The sequence below is a fragment of the Bubalus kerabau genome, chromosome 16, assembly GCF_029407905.1.
Source record: "Bubalus kerabau isolate K-KA32 ecotype Philippines breed swamp buffalo chromosome 16, PCC_UOA_SB_1v2, whole genome shotgun sequence".
In the NCBI taxonomy this organism is placed as follows: domain Eukaryota; kingdom Metazoa; phylum Chordata; class Mammalia; order Artiodactyla; family Bovidae; genus Bubalus; species Bubalus kerabau.
Window position 1 is genome coordinate 43,458,685 of NC_073639.1, and position 12,916 is coordinate 43,471,600.

Genomic DNA, 12,916 nt, shown 5'->3' on the forward strand with positions numbered 1-12,916 from the left:
AAAAAAAAAATCAGTAATTAAACTCTATGGTACTCTCAGACAGACCAATGGACCAAGCCCAAAAGCAGTCCCACAGATACATAAAAGCTAAAATCTTAATAGAAGTGACATTGACAATATGTGAATGAGAGGGGAATTAGTCAATAAATTGTATGCAAACAATTTTATAGAGGAAAAATGAAATCAGAATCTTACATAATCTTTCATACAAAGATCAATGCCAGATGAATTAGAGATTTAAACATGAATGTCAAAGTTACAAAATATTTCAGAAGAAAACGGGAAATATCTCTGTTACCTGGGGGTTAAGAAGAAGTTTCTCAAACAAAAAGAAAACTTTCTTTTTTCAGACAAAAATAAAACAAACTGCAAAGGAGAAGATTAATATATAAGTCTTCATTGAAATCGAAATTATGTTTATCCAAAATATTATAACAAGAGTGACTATATAACCCAAAGCTTTCAGAAATCAAATACACCATAATAATTGAAAAAAGGTTAGTGAAGACATAGAGAATGCCTTCAAGTCAATGTGAAAATTGAAATTAAACCAGTAGAAAATTTGGGGGGAAATTTAAGTATCGGCAACTCTAGCCACTTACATGAAAAGAAGATAAAAATGGAAATAAAGACTTTAAAGGCGCTCACTTTCATCAACCATCGTGCATGCTCAGTTGCTTAGCCCTGTCTGACTCTTTGTGACCCCATGGACTATAGCCCACCAGGCTCCTCTGACCATGGGATTCTCCAGACAAGAATACTGGAGTGGGTTGCCATTTCCTCCTCCAGGGTATCTTCCCAACCTAGGGATCCAACTAACATCTCCTGCATCTCCTGAATTAGCAGGCATATTCTTTACTACTAGCATCCCCTTAGAGAAGGCAATGGCACCCCACTCGAGTGTTCTTGCCCAGAGAATCCCAGGGACGGGGGAGCCTGGTGGGCTGCCATTTCTGGGGTCGCACAGAGTCGGACACGACTGAAACGACTTAGCAGCAGCAGCAGCAGCAGCAGCAGCAGGGAAGCCCTCATCAATCATCAGGGAAATCCAAACTAGAACCAAAGTTCAGAGTGAGACACCATTTTACTCTGATTATAGTAAAAAAAAAAATTTTTCTTTAATATGATAGCATCAGTGCTGACAAGATTGTAAGACCCTGAGAACTGGCATGCACTACCGATGAGACTGTAAAAAGACACAACCATTTGGAAGGCAATTTCACAGTATCTAAAGCCGAGTCCAACTCTTTTGCAACTCCATAGACTGTAGCCTGCCACGCTCCCCTTTCCATGGGATTTCCCAGGCAATACTGGAATGGGTTGCCATTTCCTTCTTCAAGGGATCTTCCCAACCTAGGAACTGAGACTGTGTGTCCTGCAGATTCTTTACCACTGAACAAGCAGCAAGACCTACAGCACCAAAAATGAGTTGAGAGTCATATAATTTAGAATAATTTTAAAAATAGATAAATTTTTTAAAGAGTTCAAAATAATAAACACTACACTTGAGGGTGTTCTCCTAGTGCTGAAGGCTTACCTTGGGATCTTTCCAGGGTAACGGTTTCAATAGTAATGTTGGAGACGCTTGGTGAACTTTCAGTCATGGAGCTGCTTCCATAAGCTAACTTGCAATAAACTCTCAGATCCTCTAGAAGCAGGATCTATTTACATGTGATGATTTCAAATTCTTTCCCCAGGTACCTATGAGCACTGTGATCAAGCCCAGACTCTGAGGGTATGATCTCATGATCCTGAGCAAATGGCAGCCCCATCAGGGGAAACTCATAGAGTATTAACATGGTTTTCATGTTCAAACAAGAGGTGACTGGGGACCCCTTGAGGACATCCCAGACGTTGATGGTATAATCGTTGTATCCAGCAGGATACACTGAGGGAGAAGTCCACGCTGGAAGCTGCCCAGAGGCGACAGAGGCAACACACAGTATCATCTGATCCCGAAGCAAAGGCATCTCCACCCAGATTAGTATCAGACACTGTTGGTGTCAGATTCTTGTGTTTGAAAGGCCTGCACACACTGTCCAGGGAACATGTCCCACCCAACGGATTTCTTGTCACATCCCTCAAAGAAGGTGTTCCATGTCTCTGAGGGGGCCAGGTCCAGAGTACGTCGGTCCCATGCCCATGAAAAGCACTGCAGCAGCCGCCTGCTCTCCACGTTCCACAGGGCACACGTGCCGTCGCCGCTGGCTGTCAGGATCTGCACATCAGAGTTGGTGAAGCCGCAAGCTGACAGATAGTTGGTGTGCATAGCAACAGACTTCTTTTTGGCAGCCTTGTTTCCATTTTTGTCAAACGTCAGTAGATACACAGAACACTTATTATCCAAACCGCCGTATGCAGTGGCACGTCCCGACGGGGCGTATGCACACGCCACCACTCACTTGCAGTTCACCGCGACTCCGCACTCCTTGTTAGTGGTGAAGGAATCCCACACTACCACCTTCCCATCCTGCGAGGAGGTCACCATCCTCCTCTTATTCTTGAGCCAGTCCATGCACAGAACCTTGTTCCCATGGCCTTTGAGGGTCCTTCTGGTCTTCATGACAAACTGCTCTGGGGCCTCCACGTGCTCGGCCACCTGGTGCAGCTCCAAGTCGGGCAGCTTGGCCCTCTCCTCCTCAAGTTTGCCCTTGAGGCTCTCAGCCTCACCCTTGAACGACACCAGCATGTCGTTTTCATGTAGCCCGTAGGCTGCTGTCTCCACGCGTGGACCCACCTGGAGGGAGGCGGGATTCGTGTTAGCAGGCGGCAAAGGCGCGGACTACAGCACCGTAGTAGTGGGTCCAGCTGCCTCCCCATCCTCAGGCACATATCCCAGAGCAATGGATTTAATCTTCTTGCTGACATAGTCCCTTAATATTTTTGAAAAATGATAAAACTTCTTGCCAATTTTTAAATTGGCTATCAGCTTTAATCAGAAATGTTTGTAATAGTTCTGAAGGATGTTAATTCCCAGTTAAATATAAATATGGCATTATTAAATAAAACTGTTACATCTCTCTTTTTACATGTGTCTAAGGAATATGAATACAAGAATACTTTTTTTAACCAACCATCCTTTATTTGAAAAAACTTAAGCTTTTCTTTAGATTTCAGAAATTTAACATGTCATGTTTCTTCTTAAACTTGTATCTCTATTTCATCTTCCTCAAATAATTTTATCCTAAAGGAATATATTTTATATTTGGAAGTTTATCACTAAAAAATATATGAATTTAGAAGATAAAAAAATAGTAAAGACAAAGCACTAGTGAGTAAAATGTAAACAAAAAGAAAAAAAAACAAGGAGACTTCAGTTTCTGGGAAGACAGAGTAAATGTACTTCTTATTCTTCCCAATAAGAACAATTTATGAAGAAGAAAGAAGAAAGACAATAACCCTGTGTACGAGACAGCAAAAGAGACACTGATGTATAGAACAGTCTTATAGACTCTGTGGGAGAGGGAAAGGGTGGGAAGATTTGGGAGAATGGCATTGAAACATGTATAATATGTATGAAACGAGTTGCCAGTCCAGGTTCTATGCACGATACTGGATGCTTGGGGCTAGTGCACTGGGACGACCCAGAGGGATGGTATGGGGAGGGAGGAGGGTTCAGGATGGGGAACACATGTATACCTGTGGCGGATTCACTTTGATGTTTGGCAAGACTAATGCAGTTTTGTAAAGTTTAAAAATAAAATAAAATTTTAAAAAATATAAAATAAAATTTAAAAAAAGAAAGACTGTTTAGGGACCATAGGACCCACAGAATGACACAGTGGTGAGTTCCTTGGAGTATCTTATATCCCAGACATGTAGCCAAAGAAATTGGCAAACTGGAACTACCAATAGGCACATGTAAGAAGAAACTCCAACAAGAGCCTCTCTCTCTAGTCTGGCTCAATGCACATGAATCTGAGCAAACTCCAGGAGATAGTGAAGGATAGGGAAGCCTGGTGTGCTGCAGTCCATGGAGTCACAAAGAGTTTGACATGACTTAGAGACTGAACAATAACAGCCAAGGGAAGCAGGAAAGAGGCAGCCTAGCAAAAGAAAAGACTTAAAAAAAAAAAAAATATATATATATATACCTTCTCAACTTCATTCATTCAAACACCAAAGGAGGGGGGAAAAAAGTGTGGCTCTACCTCAATCATGCTAGCAAAAACCAAGTGAGGAGCCTATACCTTCATCTTTATAAGACTATAAAAGTTGCCCCAATCCCCTCCCTGCCAGGATGGTTTCAGAGATGAGCAAGTAGTGAGACAAGCCTTTCATCTCTCCTGGCTAGTGACAAGCCTACCCTGCAGTGTTAGTGGAGACCACATGGAGAACTGCAACTCCCAAACTCCTAACCCTGCCAAGCAATAATGAGGACTCTCCAACCATGTATCAACAGAGCACACTGTTTTAAGAAACTTGTACTTCTATTTCCAACTGTCAGTGGCAAGGCAAATCTTCTCCAGCTAAGGTGATGTCAACATAAATCCATCTAAAATAGGTTTAAATAAGCTATGGTCTCACAATATCATACAAAAATGTCCAGGTATCAATCAAAACTCACTGCTTATACCAAGAAACAGGAAGATATAAAACTGGATGAAAAAAAGAAGTCAATAGATGCCAACACAAATATGACAAAGTTTTTAGAACTATCTACAAATATTTTAAAGTAGTCATAATTAAAATATTTTAATAAGCAACTATGGAAAACAAATGAAAAAGTAGAAAACCTCAGCAAAAAAAAAAAAATGTAAGAGAGATTTCTGCATGATAGTGGAGTAAGATGCTCCTTTTTTCTCCTCTTCAATCTAAAAGTAAAGAATCTACAACTTCAAAAAGGTGCCTCTGCCCAATATCCCAGAACACAGGAGAATTCCACTTATCTGCACACCTAGAGATGGGTGGACCAGAACACATAGAAGCAGGACTAGGGGAACACTGGAGGCAGTGCCTGAAATCTTGGCTTCCAGCCCTGTAGCTGGGAGCCCGCAGCCCTATAGAACCTGGTAGAAGCAGGGAAGGTAGCTCACACAACACCGGCCTCCTGGCACAGGCAGTTGGGCAGCAGTGGCAGTAGAGTCTGGAACTCCATCCCTTCAGTTGCAAAGTGAAAGTCTCTCAGTCATGTCCAACTCTTTGCGATCCCATGGACTATACAGTCCATGGAATTCTCTAGGCCAGAATACTAGATTGGGTAGCCTTTCCCTTCTCCAGGGGATCTTCCCAACCCAGAGATTTAACCCAGGTTTCCCACATTGTAGGTGGCTTCTTTTCCAGCTGAGCCACAAAGGAAGTCCAAGGGCACCAACAATTCCAGTCTTCCACCCGCCACTGGAAGCAGAAAGATCCATGAATATAACAACAAATGACATAGCAGAAGTACCCATGACACCAGATCCTCCTGTACCAAATCCCTCCTGCCACAGCTACAGAGCCTGCAAATTAGGGGCACAGCAGACGAGTCCATCATTCCAGTGCTCCAAGCTGCAACACAGGCAACGCTTGCAGCAGCAAGACACCAACAAACTTGGAGGCACAAGCACTGGTACCAGGAGTACTCGGTGACATCTCTGACAAGGCAGTGAAAGGTCGGAAGTGCCAACTCTCAGATATAATCAGAGAGACATGCCAAAATGAGACAGAGGTTGCAATAAAGAAAACTAAGCCATATTATGAATATAGACACAAAAATCTTCAACTAATAAATATGACTGTCTATATTTAGAACCACCATAATTGTTGCATCAGCTGTCAAACATGATTCAGAATACTCTAGAGTAGGAGAAAAGGGCCATAAAAAATTCTCAGTTAATTAAAAAGAAATCATATTGTTGTTGTTGTTGTTGTTGTTCAGTCACTAAGTCTGACTCTTTGCGACCCCATGCAGCATGCCAGGCCACTCTGTCTTCTACAATTTGCTCAAATTCATGTCCATTGAGTTGATGGTGCTAAACATCTAATCCTCTACTGTCCCCTTCTCCTTTTGCCTTCAATTTTTCCTTCAATCAGTCCTTTTTAGTGAGTTTGCTCTTCCCATCTGGTGGCCACAGTATTGGACCTTCAACTTTAGCATCAATCCTTCCAATGAATAGTCAGGGTTGATTTCCTTTAGGATTACTGACTTGATCTGGTTGCAGTCCAAGGGACTCTTGAGTCTTCTCCAGCATCACAATTTGAAAGCATCAATTCTTTGGCACTCAGCCTTTTTTAATCTTCCAGCTCTCACATGTGTACATGACTACTAGAAAAACTACAGCTTTGACTCTATGGACCTTTGTCAGCAAAGTGATGTCTCTGCTTTCTAATACACTATTCTAGGTTTGTCATAGCTTTTCTTCCAAAGAGTAAATATCTTTTAATTTCATGTCTGCAGTCACCATCTTTAGATCATATGGTTTATATTTTCTGACCAAAATGGAATCAAACTAGAACATAATAATAGTAAAATAAAAGGCAAATTTCCAAACACTTGAAGACTAAGCAGCATACTTTTAAATAACATATGGGATAAAGAGAATATCATAGAAAAAAAAAGTATATTGATGAATGATAATTCAACATATGAAAATTTGTGGTTGGCAGATAAAGCACTGCCAAGAGAGAGACTTATAACATTTAAATGTTTATGCTATCAAGAGGATTGTCTCAAATCAAAAGTTTTTCTCCATCTGAGATTCCAGTTGCATGTATTAATATGTTAAAGTTTGATTTTGTCCCCTAGCTCTTGAGTGCCATGATACGTCCTGCTCACTTTTATTTTTCTTTTGTGGTTCAGTTTGTGTTTCTAGTTCTAGCATTTACATTTGTTTCTTATAATTATCTCTCTGCTGAAATCCCTTACACATTAAATGCTATTGCCCACTTTTTTCACTACAGATTTTTAACACATTAGCCAGTTACGTCAAAATCCCTGTCTGACAGTTTCAACATCCAGGTTGTACCTGAGACTGATTCTATTATTTTGTCTCTTGGCCAGATAGTTGTGGGGTTTTTGTGTTTGCATGTGTGTGTTTACATCTTATAATTTTTTATTGCATTGCACACATATTATATAGACCAGTAGAGACTCGGGTAAATGATATTTATGCTTGTAATGTGCATGTCTCTTCCTCTGTTAGTCTATTAATGTGAAAAGGTGAGAAGGGGTGAGTCAGTTTGGTCAGAGGTTGACCTAAATTTGTTTTGGCATTGTTATGGTAACTTTCACTGTACCACTTACTTCAACTTGCTTTAGCATGTGTTTTCAGGCAAGAATGGACCAATATTTCCAGTGGGTTTTGCTTTTGCTAGTTTGATTGTTTATGCTAGTTCTCAACTTTCAGTCTTCCATGTTGTTAGGGAAATTAAATGAATAGTCTTTTTTAGGCTTCAAAGATAAAGCAGAGCAGGCCTCTGACCTTGCTTCTAACCTGCCTGGACACCGCTCTGACTGGGAGTAACTGGGAGTGACTGCCTGGTGTGAGTGCAAGACTTGCAGCACCATAGGTAAGATGAGGGAGAAATCTTGAGATTGTTGAGACCCTGGAGCAGGTCTGGTCAACCAAGCCCCAGGCTTAACTAGTTTTATACAACAAAGTTTTATACAACAAAGCAAATAGCATTAACAGGAAACCAGGCTTGCAATTTGATCACAGATTGATAATGATATTAGTTTGCACCTGTCCTGGGATTATAAGCGGGAACCCTGAACTGCAATCTTGGAAGTCTCACCCACAGATGCACCGCTTGGGACTCTTTCCCATTGGGACTCTAGATGTGATGTAACACAGGACTTCCCAGTGCTGTTTAAAGTCTGGATGTTGGTCAAAACTCAATTTGGTGATGTACTCTCTGCTCTTTCTATTTCTGTTGTCATTTAATGTTAGTGTGTTGAAAGTAAGCTAGATAATTCTCTAATAAATATCTGTAATATTTATTTGTATATGATGAGTGGCTTATTTTGTTAACAAATCCTTTGAACCTGAGATGAAAGTGAAAACTTTTGGCAAAACATCCTGTGTCCTTGCATCACGCAGAGCTTTTTTCATGTCACTGCTATTGCTTGCTGCCCAGGTGCACAGAGAGACAAGGTGTTTCTCTGTGGTCTTGTTCCAGCCTCATTCTTAGGCAAGCCCAGGGCTTAAGTCTCTGGAGTGGAGCTTTGCTAATAATCATGCTGTTCTTTTCACATTGCAACCATACTCTGACTTGAATATTTGGTGAGACTTGTTTGCAAGAGAGCTTCCTGCCCATTGCCCAAGTATTGTGGATGCATGCCTATTGACTCAGTCATGTCCAGCTGTTTGCATCCCCATAGACTGTAGCCCACCAGGCTCCTCTGTCCATGCATAATTGAGCTAGTGTAGGACCCTAGCACCAGGAATTTTTCTGTCTTTCCCCCTGAGGTAAAAGGGTCCTCTTTTCCTTTTGCCTCTTCCCAGTTGCAATGGGTCTTCATATGTTCCTTGGGAATGACAGCATTCATTTTTCTTTCCCTGTCATTATAAATATATTGTACCATATGAGAGAAATTTCTAGGAGAAGCTTCATGTCTTTCTCATAGTCACTGTTTTCCATCTCTGACTCCTGGTTCCTAGTTTTACTCATGAGCACCACTGGAAGCTTCTGAATAAGAATTTGTGAGTGAATGTAGACTCTCTTTGTGTCTATGACTCCCACGATTTCAATACTCTCACTTGGCCTTAAGAAATTCATTAAAAACTTTAGCTCAACAGCATCCACTATCTCTCCTTACCACGTCCTGCCACATAAGTCACTGCTTACACTTCATTTCTCCTTGGAGCAGACTGCCTATGGGTTTTCAGTTGAGCTCCCTTTGACATGAGCTCTCTGATGATCTCAAGTTCTGATTTTGTAATTTATCTGACTTTTTCTTATCTTTAGGTTGGAAACAGTCTTTTCAACTTTTTGCATCCTAGGCAAAAAGTACAACTCTCAAAATTGTCAATTTATGATTAACATCTTGAATTTTATTCACTAGTTGTGTAATTCCTTCCATAGCACCTCATTTTTTCCTGGTTTTCTGAATGATTTTGTCCTTTCTAATATAATCTTTCTGCAAACAGCTCTCAAGTCAACATATCTCAACTACTGGTTTTTTAAACTAAAATTGTGATATTCTATATATGATAAGGCTATTTTAGCTATTTCTGTTTCCTTCAGTTTCTTTGGAATTTAAGTTCTTAATTTAACTTATATTGATAAATTAATAAAAATTTAACAGTATTCACAATTATCTTTAAGGTTTTATTTGCTAGACATAAAATAAAATTGTTATATCATTTGAGGAATTCACTAAATAATAGTCAATATTCTAAGGTTTTCAAAGCTGTAAGAATGCAGGTGCTTTCTTTACCAACTGAGCTATGAGGGAAGCCCTTTTAGGTTAGGACAAATATCGGGTATAGTTTTCTGTGCCATAGGGTAGGTTCTTGTTGGTTATCTATCTTATATATAGGCTGTGTATAAATTTATTCCATCTTCCCAATTTATCCCTTCCCCCTCTTCCCCTTTGGTAACCATAAGTTTATTTTCTATGTTTGTGGATCTATTTCTGTTTTGTAAATAAGTTCATTTGTATCATTATTTTTTAGATTCTACATATAAGCGATATCATATATTTCCCTGTCCGACTTACTTCACTCAATATGATAATCTGTAAGTGCATCCATGTTGCTGCAAATGACATCATTTTATTCTTTTTTATGTCTGAGTCAATGCCACTTTTCAACAGCATTTTCTCACTTCATATCTCTGTGAAGTGAGATATCTCACATTTTGGTAATTCTTGCAACATTTAAACCTCTCTTATTATATTTGTCATGATAATCTATGACCAGTGATCTTTGATGTTACTATTGTACTTGGTAACACCTCCAACCATGCCCATATTAGACAGCAAATGTAATTGATAAGTGGCATGTGTGTTCTGACTGCTTTACTGATTAGCCATTCTTCTGTCTCTCTTCCTCTCCTTGGGCCTTTGGATTCTTTGAGACACAAAAATATTGAAATTAGGCCAACTAATAACCCTAAAATGGCCTGTAGATGTTCAAGTGAAAGAGTGAATTTTATATCTCTTTCTTTGTATTAAAAGCTGCTGCTGCTGCTGCTGCTAAGTCACTTCAGTCATGTCTGACTCTGTGCGACCCCATAGACGGCAGCCCACTAGGCTCTGCCGTCCCTGGGATTCTCCAGGCAAGAACACTGGAGTGGGTTGCCATTTCCTTGTCCAATGCATGAAAGTGAAAAGTGAAAGTGAAGTCACTCAGTCGTGTCTGACTCTTAGCGACCCCATGGACTGCCGCCTACCAGGCTCCTCTGTCCATGGGATTTTCCAGGCAGGAGTACTGGAGTGGGGTGCTATTTCCTTCTCCGGTATTAAAAGCTAGGAATAATTAAACATAGTGAGGAAGGCATGTCAAAAGCCAAATAGGCTGAAAGCTAGGCCTCTTGTGCCAAACAGTTATCCAAGTTGTGAATGCAAATAAAAGTTCTTGAAGGAAATCAGAAATGCTACTCCAGTCAACACATTAATAATAAGAAGGCAAAACAGCCTTATTACTGATTCAAGAAAAGTTTTAGTGGTCTGAATAGAAGAACAAACCAGCCACAACATTTCCTTAAACCAAAACCTAATCCAGAGCCACGCCCTAATTCTCTTCAACTTTCTGAAAGCCAAGATGGGTGAGAAAACTAGAAGAAAAGTTTACTCTAGCAGAGGTTGGTTCATGAGGTTTAAGGAAAGAAGCCATATCTATAATATAACAGTACAAAGAGAAGTAGCAAATTCTGATGTAGAAGCTGCAGCAAGTTATCTAGATTATCTAGCTCAGATAATTAATTAATGTGGCTACACTAAAAAGCAGACTTTTAAGCAGACCAAAAAAAAAAAAACCAGCTTTGTTGCATAGCTCGAGAGAAGTCAATGCCTGGCTTCAAAGGACTGGCTTGTTAGAAGCTAACACAGCTGGTGACTTAAATTGAAGCCAATGCTTATTTAGCATTCCAAAAGCCCTAAGGCTCTTGAGAATTATGTCTATTCTGCCTGTGCTCTACAAGACCTCAGAAACAAGACCTGGATGACTACAAATCTGTTTACTGAATATTTGAAGGCCACTGTTAAAATACTGCTCAGGAAAAAAGACTCAAAATAGTATTGCTTATCTTTTTTTAAAAAATCAGTGCAGTAAATGCATTTTTTTGTTTGTTTGTTTGCTGGCTGTGCTGAATCTTAGTTATAGCACTCAAGATCTTCATTGCCCAGTACAGGACCTTCCTTGCAACATGTGGGCTCTTAGTTGTGGTATTTGGGATATACTTCCCTGATCAGGGATCAAACCTGGGCGTCTTGCATTGGGAAGCCCTGAGCCTTAGCCACTAGACTATGGGAAGTGCCTATATCTGTGATTAATGGGAAGAGGTCAAACTATCAACATGAATAGGCATTTGGAAGAAGTTGATTTCAACCATCAGGATAACTATGAGGGGTCAAGACTTCATGGGAGGAAGTAACTGCAGATGTGGTGGAAATAACAAGAGAACCAGAATTGGAAGTTGAGCCTAAAGGTGTGACTGAATTGTTGAAATCTCATGATAAAACTTCAACAGATGAAGAGTTTCTTCTTATGAATGAGCAAAGAAAGTGGTTTCTTGAGATGGAATGTATTCTTGGTGAAGAGAGGCTGTGAAGACTATTGAAATGGCAACAAAGGATTTAGAATATTCCATAAACTTAGTTGTAAAATAGCAGCAGGGTTTGAGAGGATCGACTACAATTTTGAAAGAAGTTCTACTGCAGATAAAATGCTATCAAACCGCATTACCTGCTACAGAGAAATTGTTCCTGAAAAAGAAAAAAAAAAGTCAGTTAGTGAGGCAAACTTCATTATTGTCTTATTTTAAGAAATTGCCACATCCTTAAGCAACCACCACCCTTATCAGTCAGCAGCTGTCAACACTGAGTCAAGACCCTCCATCAAAAAGATTAATATTTACTGAAGGTTCAGATGATAGTTAGCCTACTTTAACAATAAAGTACCCTAAAAGTAAGGTAGGTACATTTTTTAGACATAATGCTATTGCATACTTAATAGGCTACAGTATAGGATAAAAACAGCTTTTATATCCATTGAGAAAACAGATACGTGTGCAACTTCCTTTTTTCACTTTGAGATAGCTACTTTATTGTGGCAGTCTGAAACTGAACCCACAATGTCCCCAAGGTATCCCTGAATATACTCATTGCTATTTCAGTAGTTTGTAAGCAGTTTTAAGATTCTCTAGCCAATTTCATCAATAACATATCAATCTTATTTTAATTTATTTTAAGAAAATTATGTGTCACCAATCACCAAAATTGAGCCTTCTTATTGTGGTGGTGGTTGGTGGTTTAGTCACTAAGTCGTGTCCGACCCTTGCAACCCCATGGACTGTAGCCTCCTAGGCTCCTTTGTCCATGGCATTCTCCAGGCAAGAATAGTGGAGTGGGTTGCCATTTCCTTTCAATATTTTTTGTTAAAACCATCAAAACATTCCTGATAAGACTACAATAGGTAAGTTCATCAAATTAGATATTCTACAAATTGAACTTTACTTTCTGTGAATTGATTTGAAAACTGTATTTTAGGTAAGTTTTCAATTTTGGAAGATTGAATGTTGACCAATTTACCTGCACTCATTAAACTTTCAAACATTAGAAACAACCTAAGCATCCATCAACAGGGATGCATTAAGCACATTATAATATATTCATAGAGCTCAAGTGTCCAAAAGAAAATGGTGCAGTTTCAAACAAATGACATGAACAAATCTTCAATAGATAAAGAACAAAGCCAGTTACTGCCATTAATATAATTCAGTGACTGTAAAGGTGTGATTCTAAAAGTGTGATCATCACTACCTGGGAACT

The 12,916-nt window shown here is 39.6% G+C and overlaps 1 pseudogene; it reads right to left on the reverse strand.

Moving 5' to 3' along the window:
• Positions 1 to 1,716: 1,716 nt before the first annotated feature.
• On the reverse strand, positions 1,717 to 2,710 carry LOC129630126 (guanine nucleotide-binding protein subunit beta-5-like; annotated as a pseudogene).
• Positions 2,711 to 12,916: the final 10,206 nt, after the last annotated feature.